Below are 6000 nucleotides of genomic sequence, written 5' to 3' on the forward strand. Positions count from 1 at the left end.
AAAAAAAGAGGGGCATTTATATCAGACGTGACGAATCGGATCGCGATGGGGTTAGTAGTGCCTCGAACATTCTCTCACCCGAAGGAGAGCCAATCACCAGTTCAGAAACCTCGAAAGAAAACGTGATCGACTAGGCATAATAAAATAAAAAGGACTGAACTTTTTGACCATACCCAGGGTAAAGACAAGAATATTTTAAGAGTAAAAAGTTTAGAAGAGTGACAAATGTTAATCTATCCGTGCAGAACATGACTTAGTATTTATTGAAAATATTTTTATTAACGAGGGCAACTGTGGTTATGTTAGATAAATATTGTGGTTATAATATCAAACTATACTAATAGTTAAGATAACCTTAGCTATGATAAATGATATATAGGATACATTAAGAAATGATGAACACAACACCACATTGTAAATGATAGAGGGATTCAATAAAAGCCTTTGATTAGATACAAAAATTTGTCTTTACACTTAGAATCTGATCAAATACATAGCGTCACATTTCCTCAGGAACAGCAAACCTCAAATAGATAACAAATATTACAAGCATAAACTCTTAGGGCACTCAGAAAATTTTAGTCCCACTGGATTCAAACTTACCATGGAGCAGAGATAGAAACAGCCCACTTCGTCCGAGCTTGCCAAGGCACACAAGAGGCAATATTTTGCCCGGGACGAAGAAAGCAACAAAAGCAAGAGAGCTCAAGGGCAATGAAAGAGGGGACATTGATTCATTCCATAATGGAAAAGTAAATGTAGAAACCACTTCCCCTCTCAAGCCGTATGAGCTCAGCAAGTGGAGCAACCAATCTTAGCCCAAGGGTATCATGTGCTGTGCCCTTCACACAACACCTCATTTGGCTGCCCCTCTATAAGTAGTAAAAATTTCTCTGAAGTTTCTTGGGTCCTTCAGAGCACCTGCATCTTTGGATAGAAGATCTGAACTGTGAAGCTTCCTCTCTTAAGACGATCCCTTGAACCCCTGAAGTAGCCGGAGCAAAAAACCCAAAAAACTCATATATAGATCTCACCTGGTCCAACAAAAGTTGCCTCCGAAAAGGAAGATCCACGACCATGGCCTTAGCAACAAAAAGTGGCAAGGAAGAAAAAGAACCGAGAGGGATTGTGGGTGAAAAGAAGGTTGTAGCCCTATTTAAAGGAGAAAAAGGCTTACAGTATGGCCACACTTAATCTATTAAGATAATGGTACATAAAATCTGTGAGGTCATTTCAAAATCTGGAGCGGAGTCACGGGTAGGAAAAGACAAGATCATACTTCTGTCTAGTCAGTCGTCTACACCTCCTTCGACTAGACTTGAAGGGAAGGCTAGTGATATGGGTTAGGTTTTGTGGGTCTACAAAGGAGGAAAGAAAAGCAGTAAAGATAGGCTAACAGCGGTCGGGACAGGCCTTCATAATGAAGGTAGGGTAATATCGGCCGGGACATACCTTCAGGAAGGAGATAAGCCAATATCGGCCGATACATGCCTGCCGAACGAAGGTAGGTCAATATCGGTCGATACATTTCTGCCGTATGAAGGTAAGTCAATATTGGTCGGGACATACCTTCAGAACAAAGGTAAACCAATATCGGTCGATACATGCTTACCGTATGAAGGTAAGCCAATAACGATCGATGCATACTCCAAAGCAAAGATAGACCAATAACGACCGATACATGCCTGCCGAACGAAGGTAGGCTAATATCGGTCGATACATGCCTGCCGAACAAAGGTAGGCCAATATCGGTCGATACATGCTTGCCGTATGAAGGTAAGCCAATATTGGTCGGGACATACCTTCAGAACAAAGGTAGACCAATATCGGTCGATACATGCTTGCCGTATGAAGGAAAGCCAATAACGACTGAAACATACCTCCAGAACAAAGATAGACCAATAACGACCGATACATACTCTAGAGCAAAGATAGACCAATATCGGTCAAGAGGGTTCTTTCGAGCAAAGAACCCACACAGTTCCTTCAATGAATACCTTAGAAACATGTTGAATAAAATATTATTTTGACACAACAAGGATACAAATAGAAGTCACATGAAGAAGAATCATACATGAATATATCGAATAGAATAATTCATAATAGAAAATATATATTTTGGCGGGAAATATGCTTTCAGCTTGTCTTGCAGGCGCTAAACGACAAAGAAGGTACATCTGGGGTACAAAAAAGATTCCTTAAAAATTATCTTCCGTAAGTGTGCAGCTGACATCATCTCATAACGAACTCTAACAAACCGGGTCCACTTCATGGCTACGGAGGTCACATGAAGTGGTATAAAAGGGGGAATCCTCTCCGTTTGCTAGGTAAGTTCACATCTCTAATTTTCGGGCTACTGTTCATCTTCCTTCTTCTTCCTTCCTCGGCATCAAGAGAGATCACTAACTTGAGCGTCGGAGGGCCTAGCCAGGGATTCCCACCCCGGTCTTAGGTCACTGACGATAGTGTTGGTTGGTCTCTTGTGCGCAGGGAGCCTCGGGAGCTTGGAAGTTCGACTTTCTCCTATTTGGACGGGGATTTCTTCCTACTTATCAGATTTCCTTCAGTGACTCTGGTTTTCTTCCGATCCGCTTTGGGTTTCTCGGGTCGAGGTTTCACCGGCATTATTCTTCGTCATTACAGTGGGTTTCCTTCTTCCGGATCTCCTTCACGGTCAGCTTTTAGACAGGATCAATAGATAACAAATAGCCAGATAAACTCCCCAATTTAATTAGGGAAAACTCTAATCGATCCATCATTAATTAGGATTAATTAATGAATTAACTTATATTAATCCCCTTAATCAATTATCCAATCATATCTAACATTATTCAATAACCCCAATAATCCTCAATTTACACAATCATTCCCTTTCGTTGATCAACTTACGATTAACAATATGATCATCTCTAATAATCCAAGGATTAAATCTAATCCAACATGAATCAACTGTAGTTAATTCATCTCAATAAAAATTTACTAAGCTTAATCCATAAACCATCACAACTACAATAGATTAAGCATTCCATAATCACATTAGGTTAGGTTAAACATGAATCCATCATAACTCACCCAAATCTCATATGCTCTCATGTTGATTCACCACTGAAAAATATGTTCGCTGCCAAGGATTATGGTCGGAACAAGATAGAGTTGTTTATTTCTAATTCAAATGCCCTATACAACAAACATCATAACCACATCCAAGCATTAAACCCAATTCTGCACCCTAATATAGGATCAAGCTTAAACTGAACTATAACAGGTATACCTCATCAACAGCAACTGATTCGTGGAGCTAAAGCTCGACCTGGTTGCGATGGCTAGACACAAGAGAAAGCTGCAACAAAGTGTCAGAAGAGAATCAACAATTAGGGCTTGGTGGTGACTGTTGGCATCGGGAGGGGGCGTCGGCTAAGGCTAGGGCAGAGGGAGACGGCGGTGGTGGCGTCGGCTAGGGCAAAGTGACGGCAGCCGACGCTAGGGAAGAGATGTCGTGGACCAAATCCAGGGTAAAACTGAAGAGATAGTGGCCGGAACTGCTCCAACCGACCTCAGATGGTGATGACGCCTGGTGCGGCTCGGGAAGGAGGAGGAGAGGTCGGCGCTAGGGCTGATGCCGGCAGATCAGGGGTTGGGGTCGGCGTCGCATCGGCCAAATGAGAGGAATCGGCTCTCGTCGCTGGCAGCAGAGGGTGCGGGCGTGCGCACGAGGGAGAAGAGAAGAGGATCAGGCTTGTACTCGAGGATGAGGAGGGACCTTGGCTGCGGCGTCGGTTTGGGGAAGAGCAGTTAGGGCATGGCGTCGGGGGAACTCGGGAGAGAAGAAAGCGCGGGGAGGAAGAAACGGAGAAAAGAGAAATAAGAATAAAAGAAAAAATATATAAAGAAAAAGAAAAAAAAAACTTTTCCTCACTTAAATGGGTAGCCTAAACAAGCTTTTCCGGGCCCCATTTTTATTCCCGTTAACTCGTCCATACGAGCTCCGAAAAATTTTCCGAAAAATTTTCAAAAATTCCTGAAAATTCCCTTATTAATATTCGCCTATTTTCGGTATTTTACACAAGGGGAGCTACGGATTAAGGGATCGACAAGGTAAGTCAGGTACGATCTCTTCCACTTGATAAGTTATTCAAATTTGTTAAATTCCTATCAAAAAATTGTTTCAAGTTAGAAAAAGAAAATATAGATTTAAAAATGCAGTTATCCAAAGCATGTCCACTAGAATTATGTGATAATTTGAAAATTGAAAATGACAAATTGAAAACAGAGATAGAATATCTGAAAAATTATGCATGCTCATATAATAAAAATATTAGGAAATATAATAATTTAAACTGGTATTTTAATTACCACAAGGGGCAAATTAGAAAAATTTCTCAGAAAAATATTCCTAAAAAATTTTTAATTGACCCAGTTGAAAGAAACCTATATTGGGTTCCAAAATCTTTTATAAATTAAGCTTTAATTGGACTCAGGGCTTTTAGTGAGAAAATTAAATATTTAATTTGCTTAAAAGGCTTTGTCTAGAAAGTGATTGTTGTTTCAATAACGAAAAAGGTCTAGTGCTTCACCATAGTCTGGAAGCCAATTAATGAAATAAAGTATTTAATTATCTAACTGTTAAGTATTTAGAAATGCATTAAAATTATTTTTCAGTTAGAATTGTTTTTAATAGTAAAAAGAAACCCAATTTTAATGTGAACAAAAGGGGGAGTAGGGAAGAAAAAGTTTGACTTGACTTACAAATTTCACTTAGAAATTTCTTTTTTACTTGCAAGTCTCACTTAGAAAATTAAGTTTTTTAAAACTTATTTTTTTATCCTTAGATTTTTTTTTGGTACCCCACTTTTTTTATGTGATCAAAGAGGGAGAAGGGAAGATTAAGTCTAGAGGGAGGTAGTAGTTCAATTTAAATTTGAAAATCTTTTTACACTTTATTGCATAATTACATTAGTTGTTTAATTCAAATTTTAAATTTGAATTTGAAAAAAAATCTTTTTTGCATAATTACAATTTTATTATCTTTACTTTATGATTGGTTTACCCTAACTTAACATGGGTTGCTCACATCAGAAAAGGGGAAGATTGTTGGAACCCCAAGGTTGTTTTTGGTGTGATCAACCAAGTTAGGTTAGGTCCTGTTATGTTTTGATCCCTGTGTCTAAGTGTGCAGGAGCTTAGGAGCACAGGAAGTCGAGCGGAAGACGCGGCTAGCGAGAAGGACGCCACATGAGACAGTCGACGGGCTCGGTGCATCCGAGGGACGAGATGCTATGGAAGAGTACACCGATGGGCGAGAATGACGTGCACGGTGTTCAAGGGATGAGAAGCCAGAGCGGAAGCCTGCTCGAGGAGAAGGCCGAAAATTGGGTTCGGGTGACCCTATTTCAGTTGACCGAAATCACCCAGGCGATCGGAATAGTAGAAGAGCTAAAGTAGAGCTATACAGCTGCTAGAGGTGCCTTCAACAGAAGTTGAAGGTGCCTCCACGACCTTCAGGCAGAAGGCGCCTTCAACTAGCCATGGAAGGTGTCTTCCATGGCCATGGAAGTAGCCTTTGACCAGACAATTTGGCCGTTGCGGAAAGGATAAAGTTTTATCCTTTGGTCTCGCTGGAGACGCCTTCTAGCCCGATGGAAGACACCCTCATCTTGCAAATAAATTTTTCTAGGGTCTATAAAAAGACCCCTAGACCTAGGATAGAGGTAACAACTTTTGTATTCAATTTCCTAGTCATTTCTGAGCTTTCACTGTGTGTAAAAGGTTTCTCTGTCTTCACCGAAGAAGATTCTTAGTGAGCTTTCATCTGCCTTGGATTAACAAACATTTAGGTTGTAACCAAGTAAATAGTGACCTTTTACTCATTTCTTTTAAGTTGTTAATTCTATTTTAATTGCTTTATTAATATAAGTGAAAGTCGAGAAAGATGTTTTGTTTTAGTGTTTCAGGCAACTCAACCCGGTCCTCTCCAGCCGGCCTACCCGGGTCAACACTATA

This window comes from Zingiber officinale, chromosome 3A, assembly GCF_018446385.1.
Source record: "Zingiber officinale cultivar Zhangliang chromosome 3A, Zo_v1.1, whole genome shotgun sequence".
Lineage (NCBI taxonomy): Eukaryota > Viridiplantae > Streptophyta > Magnoliopsida > Zingiberales > Zingiberaceae > Zingiber > Zingiber officinale.